At 41.3% G+C, this 17,475-nt stretch overlaps 1 protein-coding gene across 38 annotated transcripts in view; it reads left to right on the top strand.

Annotated features, from left to right (window-relative positions):
• ESRRG (estrogen related receptor gamma) overlaps positions 1-17,475 on the top strand; it is a 618,160-nt gene that overhangs the window by 101,307 nt on the left and 499,378 nt on the right. The window lies entirely within an intron of this gene.

A 17,475-nucleotide genomic window follows, 5' to 3' on the forward strand; every position in this document is an offset into this window, starting at 1 on the left:
ATCACATGTAAAACATTACAAAAATCAGCCAAACTCAGGGTAGAGGTTCTGTTATAATAATCCTTTTGCTGGGGCCCCAGGCTTCTCTGAATCCATAACTCTTTGTTAAGGAGTGAATAGTCTTGAGCGAGTGTACGTTTTACATATTCTTTAATTGACAGGTAATGTCTTTAAAACTCTTGCCGTTTGCAGGGCCTTTCAAGAAGTATGACCAAGTTGGTTCTGATTTTTTGCTGCATTTAATTGAAGTAGAGCCTTTCTTCTCTTTCTTTGCCTGAAAGGGAAGGATGTTCTTTGGCTCTGTTGGGCCAGTGAGCTGGATCCAGGAGGAGGATCTAGTCAGCACGTACAGTGCTGGTGGTCTCACAGGGCACAGGTCAGAGCTCTGCTCATGCCTCCAACTCAGGTAGGAATTAAATCACGAGTTGCTGAAAGTTCCATGGGGCTCAGCAGGCCAGATGAGAGGTCAGTAAATGAAAGGTAAGGTGTTAAGTCATCATGAACGGCAGACCTCAGTAGGGAATAGTGGGGCAAAGGTTGTTCTCAGCTGGGGATCATGGGCTTAGCTTTTTATCGTTTTACAAGGATTTTCCTTTTTTGGCTCTTTCTTGTCTCGTTTTAGGCCATGTACTATTCCTAATGGGAATAATATGTAAAAGGATGAATAGAAAACCAGGGTGAAAATGACCTACCACGACTGTTGTAACCATATAACCTTATATTAGCTGTTTTCCAGGATGAGGATCTCCTAAAACTTTGATATGGTCCTCCCTCTTAAGATGATTTATTAGTATAACTAACATTTGTCAAATATATTTCAGGACACATCAGTTCTATTCTGTTACCATCAAGTGTCCTGATCCTTGGTTTCCATGTAACAGTAACTATAGACTGACTTGGGTCTTTTCTGCTAGAGCATGGACAAAGATAAGAGGTCAGGCTTGTAGATCTCATTCTTTTGCTGATGAACAGCCTTAGTGGGTGGTGGAAAAACGTTAGCATTTGAAAACAGTTAAAATGGAGTTTTCAATTATCTGTGGACATGTTTGGCTTTCTCCACTGTCCTTGACCACAAAGAGTTGAGTTCATTTTCTTGTGCATATACTTTTTCCCACAGTATGTATTGATTTACCCCAGAGTTTAGAACCAGAAGGCCTACACTGATATTACTTAGGATTTTAAAAAAGAGATTTATTTTTGGCCACAATTATTTGAAATAGACATCACCCTATTGAGCTTTTATTTTTAATGACCAAAACTGGCAAAATCACTCTGCAGAAACACATACTAAATAATTCTTGCCATGTTTTCACAAAACTAAAGCACTCTGTGGATGCTTTTTCTCTATTTCCTAGATTTTTAAAGACTTGTTTGAACCAGATGACTGGTTCAAAGACCAGTAGACTTCAAGACCAACCAGGTAGGGCTGTTTGCCTTTATCTGTTATCCTGGTTCCCTAAGCTGTCTAGCCTAAGGGTCCTTGGCAGGGTGTTGAGGAAGGTGGGGAAGTATTTAGAAGCTCAGAGTTCATGGTCAGGTGGCCTAGTTTAAAATCGAGTGCCATTTTTGCTGGAGGTATGAGGTTGGGCATGTTACTGGAACTCTGCCTCAGCTTCCTCCTATGTAAAATGGGAAGGATGTTGCTGAATACGTCATATAGTGGTTGTGAGGAATAGCAGAAATTGTGTTCTAAAGTACTCGGCACAGTGGCTGCTGGCCCATAGTAGCACACAGTACCATGTAGTAGTTGAGGCACTATGTATCATGGTTAAAAGCAAACTCTCTGGAACCAGCCTGTCTGTTTTACAGTAGATCTCTTGCTGGAGCACCCGGGTGGCATAGTTGGTTGAGTGTCTGACTCTTGATCTCAGGTCCGATCTCAGGGTTGTGAGATTGAGGCCCGAGTAGGGCTCCACACTCAGTGCAGAGTCTCCCTGAGTCTCTCCCTCTTCCTCTGCCCCTCCCCCCACACACTCTCTCTTATTGAAATAAATTAATAAAATCTTTAAAAAGTAATTAAAAAAATAGAACTCTTGCTAATTAGCAGAGTAATCTTGAACAAGTTACCTGATCTCTCTATGCCCCAGTTTGCTTATCTCTAATAAAATGGGATAATAACAGTACCTACCCTGTAAGGTGTCTGTAAAGGATAAATGAGGTGGTGAATAGTAAAGCACTCAGAAGAGTTCCTAGCTTAATAAGTCCTGTATAAATTTTGGTGTTATTATTATTATTCTTATAGCTCCTGGGAAGGAAGATGTAAGGCACAGTCAGTGAAAAGATAAAGATCGAAGGAGATGAGTTAGAAATAGGAAAAAAAGACAAATGGGGCAGAAAAAAATAGAGATTAAAAATCAAGTAAAAGATTGTATTTGATGGTGAATGATTGGAGGATGCACGTATCTCCAGATCTTAGTGTCTTCATCCCTTTTTCGTGGAAATTGGAGCGGATGGATGTGGACTGAGTGCTCCCTCTGGGTCTAAGCTTTGTAGCATTATCGGAAACAGCCATCACAAAGACAACCCACCTGTCTTAGCCTGAAGTCCATACAGCTCTAAAATTTCTTTGGAAACTATATACTGCCCATTTCATGATTGGATTGTTTGTTTCTTTGCTGTTGAGTTGAATAAGTTCTTTATAGATCTTGGAAACTAGCCCTTTATCTGATATGTCATTTGCAAATATCTTCTCCCATTCTGTAGGTTGTCTTTGAGTTTTGTTGACTGTATCCTTTGCTGTGCAAAAGCTTCTTATCTTGATGAAGTCCCAATAGTTCACTTTTGCTTTTGTTTCTTTTGCCTTCGTGGATGTATCTTGCAAGAAGTTACTGTGGCCGAGTTCAAAAAGGGTGTTGCCTGTGTTCTCCTCTAGGATTTTGATGGAATCTTGTCTCACATTTAGATCTTTCATCCATTTTGAGTTTATCTTTGTGTATGGTGCAAGAGAGTGGTCTAGTTTCATTCTTCTGCATGTGGATGTCCAATTTTCCCAGCACCATTTATTGAAGAGACTGTCTTTCTTCCAATGGATAGTCTTCCCTCCTTTATCGAATATTAGTTGACCATAAAGTTCAGGGTCCACTTCTGGGTTCTCTATTCTGTTCCGTTGATCTATGTGTCTGTTTGTATACTGTTAGGTCTCCATTGATAATTGCAAAACTCTTTTGTTTTCCAAATGCAACTTTTAGGTTTATGATATCTCTTGGATTTCTTGCCACGTCCCAACTGTATCTTCCAGCTGCCATCTTACTTAAAAGATGGTCTGTCCATTCATCCCTTGCCACATGTGGCGACTTTTCAGAATAATCTGAAACTGATGGGTATTCAGGGAGAGCTGTTGTATGTACACAGGTGATCCTTACCGGTTACAAGTTCTCAGTTGCCAAGGGGGCATTGCCCTTGCCCACCCCCAACTTTTAGTCTGGGACCCACGGGGTGGGAAGGTGAGTGGGCAGAGGAGTAAATCCTATTGCAACAGAAGTATGGCAAGAAGTTCCCACTCCTGCAGTTGTTCCAGGAGAGCATCTCAAAGGAAGGGATTTCCAGAGTTGTTCAAATATGGGTGGAAGATGACTTTGGAAATTGTAATAGAGGCAGCCCGAGTGGCTCAGCGGTTAGATGCCACCTTCAGCCCAGGGTGTGATCCTGGAGACCCGGGATCGAGTCCCACGTCAGGCTCCCTGTATGGAGCCTGCTTCTCACTCTGCCTGTATCTCTGCCCCTCTCTCTCTCTTTGTCTCTCATAAGTAAATAAATAAAATCTTTTTAAAAAAAGGAAATTGTAATTGGTGTTATATAAATTTAGCTTGTAAAGATCTTGCCTTCCTTAAAATCTTCCTAAGAAGATTTTGCTTTCCTAGTTCCAGGAAACAGTAAAAACTCACCCTCACACTAACTGGTGATTGCAGTGTCTCCAGGCTCTTTCCCCACATTGGAGAACTGGCTGAGGACAGCTTGAACTTGTCATGCCAAAAGTAGGAGTAGCTGGAATTGATACACCAATACAGCTGATTTTATTTCTTAAAACACATTGAGAGGTAAACTGCAAGACTAGTTTAGATCTTTTAGAGGCATACTGGGTTTTGTTCAAGGCTAGTATACATTTTGATAGAGTGATGCATTAAATTAAAGCATGGTTGACCCTTGAACAGCATGGGTTTGAACTGTGTGCATCCACTTAACATGTGGATTTCTTGCAATAAATACATATAGAGCTTATAATGTAGTTTTTCTGCCTTATAATTTTCTTTTTTAAAAGATTTTGTTTATTTATTTTTGAGAGACACAGAGAGAGAGAGAGGCAGAGACATAGGCAGAGGGAGAAGCAGGCTCCCTGCAAGGAGCCCAATGGCTGCTGAGCCACCCAAGTGCCCCTCTTCCTTATAATTTTCTTAATAACATTTTCTTTTCTCTGACTTTATTGTTGAGAATACAGTGTATAATATAACATATGAAATTATGTGTTAATCAGCTGCTCATGTTATCCGTAAGGCTTCTGGTCAGCAGCTATTGGTAAAGTTTGGGGCAAGTCAAAGGTTACATGTGGATCTCTGGCTGTGCAGGGTCAGGCGGGAGGGTCGGTGCCTCTAACCCCCACATTGTTCAAGGGCAACTGTATTGCTTTGTGTCTTTTCCCCATTGTGAAGGGCTCTTGTTCTAAGTAGAAGGATGTAACGATTTGATAAAAGATAGATGATTTGGAGATTTTCTGTGCCTCCACTCAGGCTTAGTTTTTAGAAATGTGGCGATCATGGCACACAAAAGAATTATTTATCTAGAAGGTGTGACCGAACACCTGAGTCCCACTGGACTGTCAGCACCTGCCTCCTGTCCTTCCACATTATATGTTGAGTGCGGGCAGTGGGCAGGTACCGCTCCAGATGCTCAGGGTGTCACACTGAACATATAGAGCTTACATTGCTTCCTAAAGCCCTGAAAGGGCCATTTTCCTTGGTTGTGAAATCCTGGGGTCACTAGGTATACCTGTCCAGGTGCCAGGCAAGCATGGGGTCAATGCCCCCATTTAGCTGGCCCCGTAATGCTGTTGCTGCAGCCTCCCAGCCATGAGGGCCACGGGGAAGAACTCATTTGCTATAAAGTACAATGAGCGTTAAAAGAAATGACCATCAGTAAATTTGGGAAATCTTCATTTTAATTTCCCCGCCTCGCTGTGTGCATATGAGCGGTCTGCCACTTGCATATGGGGACCCTGTCATAACAGTTTCAGGAAGTGATTTGTTAATAATCAAGTTCTCTGAATGGCCCTAAATCTGTAATTGATGTGGGTCTGGATAAAGCAACCCTTCCACCCGCCTATTTTGGGGACCATTTTTTTGGCAGGGTCTGAGCCAGAATGAAAACTAGCCATCAGAACAAAATTTAGGACAGCTGGGATGCTTTGCAGCAAAGACTTTTTGGCTCCACAGTTCAAATAATCACAATAGCAGCTCAATTTAGCCTTTGGCTGAATGGCTTTGGCAGGGCACAATGAAAAATAATTATTTCATGGCCTGCTTATTTTTCCCTTAACCAATAAACTCTCAGACCTCTTCGGGCTTATGTAAATATTCTGCTGTGGACGAAGCCGAGCACACCATAATATCCCTATTTAGGAAATGGTCGTATTTCACCCTTGTGGGATGGAAAGCAAAACTCAACAACTTTTGGAGATATCTATTTAGAATGAGAAGGCGGAAAAAAAAATATGGGAAGAAATTTAATGGTTGGAAAGTGAGTCCCCAGTCACAGCCGCAGAGAAAAGCAGGTGGGGTTTCAGGTCCTCACTTAGAAGGCAGGGCATTAGGATGTGTTAGTGTAGCTGATGTGGAAGGCGGAGTATCACACAGAGTGTGCTGGACTGTGCTAACTGTAGTATAATAACAAGGAGGAATAACAGTCTAATCCGTTGTAGCCGTGGCTTTATAGGCTACACATAATGGTTCTCCAAACTTTTTGGTAAGTGCTTGCCCGATTTGCTCTCATTACATTCAATGTGCTGTAACTCTGTCCCTGTTTCATAAGTCCTTGCTTTTGCCCTGGGTTATTTGAATGGAGTCATGGAGAAGTGGATGGGATAAATTAAGTATGGCAGCAAGCCTAACAGCCACCCTAGACCTGAAGCCCTTCAAGGATTTTGCTCAAATCCCATCAATCTCCTGTATTTTATATCTGCCTTTTCAGGTCAGCTGCATCTTAGTGCAGGGCATCTGTGCCACTTGATGACCAATTCCTATTCAATGAGTCCATGGCTTTGCAGCTCAGTTGGTCAAAGCAGAGTGTTAATGAGATTGGTCATGGGTTTGATCCCTACAGGAGCCAGTTAACTCCATTCTGTCCCATTAACCCCTGCCAGCTGCCTTAGGTCATGGGTGGAATGGGGTGAGAGAGTGTGAATGGCCCGCTGCAAACCATCCCCACTACCGGGCAGCCAGCTAGTCCCACTGACAGTGGGTCAAGAGTATTCTCTGAGTGGCAGCAGATGGGGCATTAGAAGCCGTGGAACAACCATGAGCTTAATGCTGCTTGTCCTCCCGTGTGTGTGTGTGTGTGTGTGTGTGTGTGTGTGTGTAGGTGGAGGGCGCGGGCTGTGGTATAGGGTTTGGAAAGGGTGTTGGCGTAGGGGTGGGCATTTCTACTGTTATGGAGATGTGGCTCTTTCTTGCTTTGAAAAGCTTGCCCCAAATCAAACTCATACTATGATCCTCAGGATGTGGGTTTAATGAGTGGCATTTCTTCTCAAAGTATCTTTAAAAAAAAATCAGTAGTCATGTCATGCATCAGGATGAATTTCTAAATGTAAATGAGATTCTCCCAGTAATTTATTTACATTTGTTTTCAGCACAACAAATGAGACATCACGTAGCTTCATAATTTTCCATGACCGAGTCACCAGCATGCAGTGTGTAATTTACCATGATTTAAGATGCTTATCGGTAGATTTTTCAACAGTACCTTATAAGGCTTAAACAAGAGCAAGAGATCCTCTGTGCCATTTCACTTCTTGCTCTCCCTGACATTGCCACCCCAAACAAGCATTCTGGGGCCCACTAAAATGTATATTCTTGCCTATGTCTTTGAAGGATCTTACATGGAAGGTAGGAAGTATTGGTTCTTTTCCCATTTCAAGTAGAGCTGTCATCACTGACAAAACTCTGGTATAAAGAAGAGAAAGACAATATTTCCCTTTGGATATTAGAATGTGTGAACTCGCAGAAGTTACTGCTCAAGGCTGGGTTTCCTCATTGTGGAATGTTACAGTAGATAATGTTGAGAGTTTAGCAATAACATTCCAGGTAAGGTAGAAGATTAGACTGAGTTTAATGGGTGAGTGAATACAAACTCTTTTTCAGAAGCTTTGAAAATGTGTTATATTTTCCTGCATTTTAACATTTTTCTGTTTGAAATGTGGTACTATGCTACCAGTCTTCCTTAATGGTCAACACCCAGGTCCAAGATAAAGAGGAAAAGATCTCCTAAATTTCAGTATGAGACGCTTAAATGCTCTTTTCCCCCAGGGGATTTTTTTTTTTTTTTTTAATGCTTCTTTACTGATTTGAGGAAAAACAATGTGGGGGTGTACATGGACCTTTGAGATTTAGGCCAGAGCAGGGAACGGAGATGCCGCATAGTTATTTTGTGGCTTTGACTGAGCCTATGGCTGAAGGTGCATGAAGAGGGTAGGATTAGGGATACCTCAGTTCTGGTATTTTATCCAGGTATCTCATCATGAGTAAGTCACAGTATGGCCTTGCCCTTTGCCAAGCAACCACTGAAATCAGTAAATTCAAAATACTTCCTTATTTCAGCTAAGATGAAGAAAAAGATTTTTTATTTTTAAATTGTTTTTATTTTTTATTTTTTTAAAAAGATTTTTTAAAGTAAGTTCTCCGAGTGGAAGTTTCTGGTTTTGTTCAGTAAACAAAGCTAGAGCTTCCTATGGAACAGCCACCGTACCAGGCACTGGGGATGAATAAGTTATAGGGACTCCCACCAGTGCTTGTTATGGTCCCCTCACTACGAAAGAAAAAAAAAAATCTCATTTCTAGAATGAAAGAAAAATGAAGTTGAGGAAAAGAGAAAGACAAATGTGACAGGCTCCATGTTTCTTAATACATAAAGCATCTTCTTTAATGATTTGTCCCAGATTCACTTGGAATGTACTAGTTCGTAGTTTCACTACATAGTATTTGAATACCTCAGACAAATGTTTTGATCCTGTCAGGCTAACCTCTCAGCAGTATCCTTGTATTTGCTAAGCATTGTTCTTCTTGCAGCATTTTTTCTCCTTACCACAGAGATAGTTATAAGATATTTGTCAGGATTTTTCAGGCATTAGCATGTGAGCAAATGTTATCAACATCTAAGAAATCTCTTTTGGAGGTAGTGGGAAAGTCATGCATTTGTGGGAAATTCTATGGACCTAAGTCCCCCCTCTGTGTCTTTGTCGGAAACTTGAAAGCAACTGTAAAGCAAGATCTCCATGGCAAAATTCTAGTCTTTGTCTACTGCTGGTGACACCTGTTTAAATGCTGTATGTTCCTAGTTCGGTTAATAAAGCAAGGTCGAAAGCAGAAAATTTTCTTCAGCTGTTGAGAGTTCTTTCATGAGAACCACAAATGGAGAAGAAAACCCAAATTTATCTTATAAATCATTGACATCTGAACTTTTCTCCAACTTGAATGTTAGTGGGGGGCGGTGGCTTTTCACCTACCTGTAACGTTGCTAGTTTGGGTGCAAACTTCTTGGAAGCACTTTTATTCATGAAGCAGATAATTGACTAAGCTCACCCTTTGTGAAGTGCCTCTGCTAGTTGCTGTGCTGAGGAATCCCTGCTTGAAGAGTCAGGGAAGATGAGTAGACACAGAATTACAGGATGTCCTTGTGCCATAACGTGGCCCATGTGGCCGTGTGGCCAGTACAGGCCCAAGATGCAATGAGGACTCAGGGGAGGTGTGAAGAGGTCAGGGTAGATAGATAGTCACCCAACAGACCTAATTAGGGAGATACCGTCACAGCAAAAGGCACAGTGTGGGCAAAGGAGCAGAGGTAAGACATTATTTTCAAAGCATGGCAAATTGTTTGGCTAGACTGAAATAGGGGGCTTGCGTATTGGGAAGGAGGGGGCCGAGCAGGAAGGTGAGGCTGGAAAGAGAGGCAGGAACCAGGTCACAAATGGCTTTTGTGCACTGTGTTAAAAAGTTTGATTTGTGTTGAGTAGAATTATGGGAGGGCATTGAAAGATTTCAGTAGAAAAGTTGACAAGTCTAAATTTTCATTTTGGAAAGATCACTCACTCCTGGGTAGAGAATGGATTGGCTAGAAACTGGAAGATCTATCAGGATAGGATCCTCCTTTACATCAGATTTTCAAGGATTTATCTTCCTGGCCCTACAATATGAATGAAAAAAGAGCAATGCTTAAAGAGTTGGGGAATCAAACTAGGAAGGAAGATGAAATGGTAATAATTGAGTGAGCATGCAGAAAGGCTAGGGCAAAATTTAATAATCCTATTTCCATGGTAAAGTTTCATTCAGATATGTCCATTTATTAGTTCAAAAACAAAATCTCTTATCCACAATTCTGAAATCCAAAAGATACTGCTGTTGGTTTTTATTTTATAAAATTTGGCCACAAAACTTATTTGGCAGCAAAATCTGACCTGAACTGACACCAAGCTAATTATGTTCTTTTGTTTATTCCACTAAGTGTGATTATTTCCATCTTTTACTGCAGAAATATTAATGTGCTGTGCCCCTGCTGAAGGGTTATGTAATCGATAGTGTTTGCCTTTTGTTATTACCAGTAACAATCACCACTAACGCTGCCACCAATAACCATCACTGTCAACTAACATTTTTATAGCATAATAGAGTTTTTCAGACACTTTAATTTAATTTCTTACCTGACTTTTTCAAAAATCTCACTGGATAGACACTATTATTGCCTCCATCTAAATATGTGAAAAGACCCGAGACACAAACAAGTTAGGTGACTTGCCAAAAGTGACATATTTAGGAAGGAGCCAACCTGGAAATTAACTCTGATTTCTCTTTTTTTAGATAACTTTAAACAAAATAAGCAAGAATGCCCTGAGAGTGAACACTGCAAATAGTAAAATAAGTTCTCATCCACCCACCTTTCCTTTTCCTTTTTTCTTTTCTTTTTCTTTTTTCTTTTTTAGTTTTGTAGACTTCTCTGGGGATCTTATAGGTAAAAGAAAAAAAAAAATCAAGACAGATTCAGTTGTGTCTGATGTGACTCAGATGTGATCCTGTCTGACAGCAGCATGAATAACAACACTTTCATTTATCCTCAATGCGAATGAGGCTGAGAAGAGATGTTTTTATTATATTACGCTCCTCTCCATTTGTGTGTTGGTGATTTCCGCTGTAATGTATTGCATTTCCCCTCCCTGGCTAGAAACTGTAGTGAAAAGAATAGCGCACACTACTCCACGAGATAGTGCAACTGCCGAGCTGGGCATTGGATAAGATAACCCATGTCTACATTTCTAAAATAAGAAGCTTTTTACTTGTATATGATTGCAGAGTACTCTGTCCCAACTCCTGATCTATACCATGCTTACTGCTGAAGTCAACATCCTAATGTTACCAAAGAGTAAAACCCTACATCACTTATAGATTTGCAGTCTGTTAAAAAGTGACAACAGGCTTTTTTGGGGGGTTATGTTTCTCAGTAAAAGCGTTCACTTATTGGATTTTCACTTTTCCTGTATTGTATGAGAATAAACTACGTGGACCTATGCCTGGCTATACAGGCATCAGGCATCTGAGCTGATAATTATACTTTGCAAATGAATTCTGTAAACACCCTTATTGTACTCAGATTATGAATTTCTTAATGACGTTAGCCAAACTGGATCCACTTACAGCAAAATTTTAACAACTAGCTTTGGAGACATGATCAGGAGAGCCAAAGAGAGGGAACATAATGGAGATTTCTTTTGAGGGTTCTCTTCCTGCAGGAACCAAGTGCTAAAATGTGATTTGCAGCCTATGTATGTACCCCAAGTAATGATGATGAGGAGGATGAGAATGGGGAGTCAGGGTTGGGGGAGGGAGAAGATAGGGAAGAAGGAGGAAAATATCCGTAACAACTTAATGTGGAGAGCAGTTTACAGTTTCACCTGCTCTCAGAGGGTGTAAGGTAGACAAGGCATCATTTTAAACAAGAGATTTAGTCTCAACTGTTACTTTCATAAGGTCATTTATTTAATGACTCGAGAAGCCAAATTCCAGCTCACTGACTCAAAGTTCAGTAATTGTCCCATTACACAGTCTTTAAAAAAAAAAGAAATAGTACCTATTTCATGAAATGTATGCATAATGCTGTGCTTATGGTGTATAAATTAATAGCATCTCAGTCTACATTATGATAATACATACTTCACGTCTTCACTTTCCTGACCTCTTTCATTTTCCCACCATCTTCATCTAAGTTCTAAGATCTGAACTTCATTGGACTTACTGGACTTTCTCCTTTAAGATCCAAGAAGGAGAGGGACGCCAGAGTGGCTGACTGGTTGAGCATCTGTCTTTGGCTCAGGTCATGATCCCGGGGTCCTGCAGGGAGCCTGCTTCCCCCTCTGCCTATGTCTCTGCCTCTCTCTCTCTCTCTCTCTCTCTGTGTCTCTCATGAATAATAAAATCTTTTTTTTTTTTTTTAGATTTTATTCATTCATGAGAGATACACACACACACACACACACACAGAGAGAGACAGAGACAGAGACAGAGACACAAGTAAATAAAATTTTTTTAAAAATCCAAGAAGTTGATATCTCTTCCAGCCCATTCCCCATATCAGCATTTTCAGCCACAGGAATGAGAAGGTTAAGATTTACTAACGGCTCCTTCTGAGTACCTCTCTCCTGTTCTCACTCCAGATCTAGCCAAAACCATCTCAGATCCCTGAAATGTCAACCCATGCATTGTCATGCATGATTAAGATCTCCACTTCTATCTTAGGTATTACATATATATTTGTAATTAGTTAAAAAGTGTGATAGAGTATACAGTTTTTAGTTTATTAAGCAGAATGTCGTATTAAGATGGCATAAACAGAGATTCTGTGTAAAGAAGAAAGAAATCCTTTTATAAACCCCTGAAATGGAATGATTAAAGAAATTGTGTCAGTTTGAGCCAGGTTTCAAGAAAATAAATCTGTGTTTCTATATATTTTATGTTTCCTCCAGACTCTGGGTTTAATTCATATTTAGGTAGTACAAATCTGCAGCATTACCAAAGGGGAAAGTTTGCTCTTCCAGCAGGGGTCTGGATAATAGTCCTTAAATGCAAAATTTGACATTCATATAAAAGGGAGCTAAATAAGACCAACGAAGAGATGGTAGAAATTGGCTGCAGCTAGGAAAATACAAAGCAATTCAAACACTCAGCCCTTGCACTATTTTCAGAAACCCAGGCACTGACCTATTCCAGGTCCTGGGCCGTGTTGGCCTGTGGAGTCCTATAGAGAGGTGCCTGTCATATAGAAAATAGATGATTGGATTCAGGTTTCTAAGAAGCTGACTTATGAGCAGGGTCACTCTTCATTATTTGTAGAGCTTATTATTCCGTGGGTTTTCTGCTTTTTCTTTTCTTAGTGGCGTTTGGAAAGTACTCAGAATTCAGTTGCTTTTTGGGCTGTAATGAATGTCTGGGGAGTAGGGGTCATAGGCAATAGGAGATTTAGGTCTGATTAGTATTGGTTGTGGAAGTCCTACATCTTACTTAATCATATACCCAACTGTCCAAAAGGCCAGTAACAGTGGAGGATAAACAAACAAATAGAAAGAAGAATCATTGAACCCATCTTAAATCTAAAGGAAGTAATGTGCCCCTCTTTTAACGTCATACGTGCATTTTTTTCTTATCTCTGGAATTTCTTTCCTTCAAAGCCTCAGACAAAGAACTTGCTCTGGAATAAATACAGCCCCAGCATGGAGCTGGCAGGCTGGTTTGTACTAGTTGGAAATTTCTTTGGGAAAACTTTTCTGTGGTTTTTATGCTTTCCGTTTCCTTACCTGTGCAATTTCGCAGGAGGCCAGTATCACAGGGGAAATGTGAAGAACTAGTAACCAATGAGAGACAGCAATATTGGAAAGCACCGCTTTTAAAGCAAACAGTTATGAATCCATATGCAGAACAGAATGGTACAGAATGAAAACAATTGCAGGTTTTGATAGGTACGTTAGAAAAAAAAAAGTCACTGAACGATTTCCTATTAATTCTAGGGCACTTACACTATTTTTAAAATATCCCACAAACCTTTGCCTGACAAAGGAAGAGTACGAAATAGAGCCTTAGTCTCTGCAGTGACAGCTATCTCCATAGCAACCTGCCTGTCAATCAACACCCACTTCATCGAGCTTCAGAAAACACCCCCAGAAATAAATGTCAAAAGTCTTATGCGGGTTCCAAATTTAAATCAAAATTTAAAATAAATTAAAATAAGAACCCAAACACCCACAGCAGTCACAAAAGTAAATTTTGTTTTGGAAGGAGAGAAAAGGGGGTAAAAAGAAACAAGGGCCAAAGGAATTCTCCAAAAGCAGGTGCAAGAAGGAAAAGAAGGGAGGAGAGGCACCCTTCAGCCCTCTCCTAGTGTTACTTGAGGAAGCATTATTGACCTAGAAGAACATCAGCTGTAATCCGTCCATATCTTCCTCCTTTTGCTTTGAGGCTTGGCTTTTATTTTCATGATCACGCCATATTCACCCTCTCCATTCTCTGTGGCGTGCTAATGGTCCAGCCCCTCATTTTGATGGCATGAGGTGAGACAAGGTGCTAATAGCCAGTCAGGTGGAAGAACTTGCTGGGTCACTCTTCCGGGGGGGTGGCATTAAAGAAACACTTACAGGCCCTCTTGGCAATTAGCATGATCTCACATGCCATCTTAGGTCCTTACCTTGCTGAAGTATGCTCCAGGAATACAGCACTAAGCATTCTTTTCTCTTTTATCCAGAGATAAGATACATGTAAAGCCTAATACCATACTTGAGGGGTAAGTCTTCTGAGTTCACTTTCTCTCTTCTGTGAGTCTTAGGTTTCTTAGCAGAGGGACCTTCTCGGGAACTATCGTTTGTCAGAGACTATAGAGTGCTCACCTTTTAGAAAGTTGGAGCACGTTGAGTTGACTTGTTACAATGTCGATGGACATGGAAGCAAATTGACAAGGGTTATACAATTTCACATTATTTGCCAAATTTAGTATAATTGTCATTCAACATCATATCGGTTCCTAAGCCTCTGTTCTTTGCTATTAATGAAATGCATTCTTCAAACACTTCTTTCGCATTCTAAAGTTACATATGCTCAGGAAACTCACTTGTATAGGGTGACCTTAGCTGCACAGCCTTTTTCTCAGTGTGTAATGAAGAGAGCATGGGATGAGACTGTTGTGGGTTGAGTTGTGTCCCCCTGCACCTCAGAATGTGACCCTGTTTGGAAATAGGGTCTTTACGAAGGTAACTGGGTAAAAATGAAGTCCTTAGGGTGCATCCTAAACCAGTTGGATTTATGTCCTTGGAAAAAGGGGAAATCTGGACGCAGAGACAGATGTGCTTGGGGTGAAGAAATGTAAACAGACTTTAGGAGGAGGCTGCCATCTTTAAGTCAAAGAATCCTACCTGCACAGTCCTGGGAAGGAACCAACCCCACTGACATCTTGGCTTCAGGATTCTAGCCTCTGGCACTACAGCAGTACAGTTCTGTGGTTTGAGCTACCTGGGTTGCAGCAGTTTCTAAGGCAGCCCTAGCAAACTAAGACAAGTCTGAAGGGTCTGCTTTCCATGGTGTTCAGAGAACTCAGTGATGAGAGAACAGTGAGCCTTGTTCAGTGCTCAGTGTAGGAAAGAGGCTCCAGAGCATAGTTCCTGAGGGCGAACATGTGGTGCTGGGGAGGAGAGCACACTGATAAAACTGTGCATCTTCCTCTTCTGAAGGAAGAAGTGAAGAAATGCTCCTGGATGCTCTAGTTCCTTTAGCCTAAACTCAACCTCTGAATTTGCCTTTTCTAAATTACCAATCTCCATGTCACACCTTCTTGGCTTCAGTAACTCAAAGCTCAAAACCAGGGCTTTTCTAATGTTGTCAGGTGAGGTGTGTGTCAGTAATTGCTTCCAAGGTAATAAACGGGGTCTAGGAGCTTCATTTTATGCGTCGGTGGTTTGAGGCCTCTATGATTCCATCTTAACATCACTCTTATTATTTACATCAGTAGCATTGATTGTATGCCTCTTGTGGGCATAAACACTTGCACATTTTATTAAATTCTCCAGTTCTAATGGAAAACAAAGTCTTAAATAGTGTGGAAATAGGTGGGCTTCTCAGAAGATTAGCCAAAAAAAACAAAAAACAAAAAAGCAGCAGTCAATCACTAGAATTAAAGGACTTCTAGTTGGGGGAGTGGGGGTGTTTACTGAGAAGCTGATGAAATTTAGGCACCGGATCATCTCCCTTGCCTGGGTTCCTTCCAAAGCTTTGTTATTTTATGTGTATATTTTTGTATTGTTTTAATTAAAGAGAGTCCCTCTCTCTGATGGATACGTTTCAGGCACCTCAAAACCTGGATGTGTGCCTGGTTCCGGTGATGGTGGGTCTTCTAGTAATCAGTAAATCCTGCAAAGGGGGCAGGAAGCCAGAACAAGGGGAAGTTAGAACAAGGCTGTATACACAAGTCAGGGTCAAACATATGAGTTGTCCAAATGAAACAAGTACTCAGGGACTAGTGTTCAGGATGGGCAAGAGGAGGAAGACAATGACAGTTCGAAGGTGGGCAGCTAGGGACCATGGAGGAATGCCCTGGGGAATTTAGGTTAACATCTGAATGTGAAGTACCCACAAGTGGGGGTAACTGAATGGCTCAGTGGTTGAGCATCTGCCTTTGGCTCAGGTCCTGGGATCAAGTCCCCCATCGGGCTCCCTGCAGGGGGCCGGCTTCTGTCTCTGCCCCTCTGTCTGTGTCTCTAATGAATAAACAATAAAAAAAATAAAAAGAAGTACCCGCAAGTGAGGGGCCTTCTGTGGGGCATGGAGGGTGGTGTGTGTGCACACACGCAGGAAATCCCTTATGTCCTTTCCAGGACAGAAACCAATCCCAAAGCAAGGAGAGAGGAGGGAGTAAGCTCTCCACTAACTAAAATGAGGGGCTCAGGATTTTAGACCCCTTTGGGGGAGAGTGTCTTGCAAAGTGCTTCGCAGGTGGGCACTCATCCAGCTAGCTAATGTAGGGAAGAAACCAGGTGGTACACAGGAGTTCAGCCCTCACAGCCTCTGTTCCCTCCAGAGCCAGTGAATAGTTTCCATTCATTTCACAGTTTTCTGAATTAGCACCAAGGCTCTGAGAAGGCCAGCCTTGCGTTCTGGCATTGTGATGCCCACCTGTAAACCTGTTTACTGAATGCTATAGAACCCTCATTTCAGCTGGGGCTTCCTTTTATATTCCAAATAAAACCTAAAAGCAGGAGAATCAGGTTTGGAGGCCAGCCTTTTACATCACTTTCACTTGGCTTCTTTTAGTGATAGTCAGGCAATGTGTCATTTTTCTCTGTAGAGTACGTATGCAGCTGGGAAATGAGTTATTTATAATAATAAGACTTTGCACGTATGTAGATATTTGCATAGTAAGCAGATCATATGGAGTCGGTGGCGTCTGGTGGGTAACCTTGGAATCATGAGTATATCTAATTATTTAATGTGGCTTGTTGGAATTTGCAGGCTGTTGCCTATGAATATTTTAGCCTATTGGTGCTGAAACCTGTCGACCAGAGATCAAAGACATTTTCAGAGCTGTCTCAAGGGATGGGTAAGGAGGGAAGGGGCTGACATCATAGAGAAGAGAATTGAATTTTCTTGTCTTCTCTTTTTCTGCCTCAGCCTCCTTGACTCTACTACACTTCCTTCCTGTCATATTCCAATCAAGGTCATTGTTTCTGTGGTCATTGCCTATTTTACTCAAACTCTCTTAGCCTCTTCAGTCACTACCTTTCACAGGGCAAAATGTGGTGGGACTTTCATTCTGTCCCTTTGAATTCCAAGATAACCTCTGATGAGGAGGCTCAGTTCTGTACGAAGCTCGGCGTTAGCGCATTGCCTGACGGGTGGCATATATGGGGAAGAATTCATCCGAACAGGTTTTCTATCGAAGGATAAATACACCCCCAAATCACAATGGTAATCAGAGCCAGCCGCCTCGTTTCTGATGATTTTACAAATCAGTTGGGCTTCAGAGATGCGTCAACATGACACTGTTCCCACACTGAGTTGTTTTGGCTGCAGGGGTGGCTGCTTTTCTCTCTCTCTTTTTTGCTTTCCAGCTGCATTTGTGAGTGTTTTCATCCTTTGCTAAAATATGTTTCTCAAAAATGTGATTAACAGTCATTTTCAGATACAGATATTGGCTCTCCTTTGCCAAAGAGACACAGCATGCAAGAACAGGCAAACATCAAAATAATAC

This window comes from Canis lupus, chromosome 38, assembly GCF_048164855.1.
Source record: "Canis lupus baileyi chromosome 38, mCanLup2.hap1, whole genome shotgun sequence".
Lineage (NCBI taxonomy): Eukaryota > Metazoa > Chordata > Mammalia > Carnivora > Canidae > Canis > Canis lupus.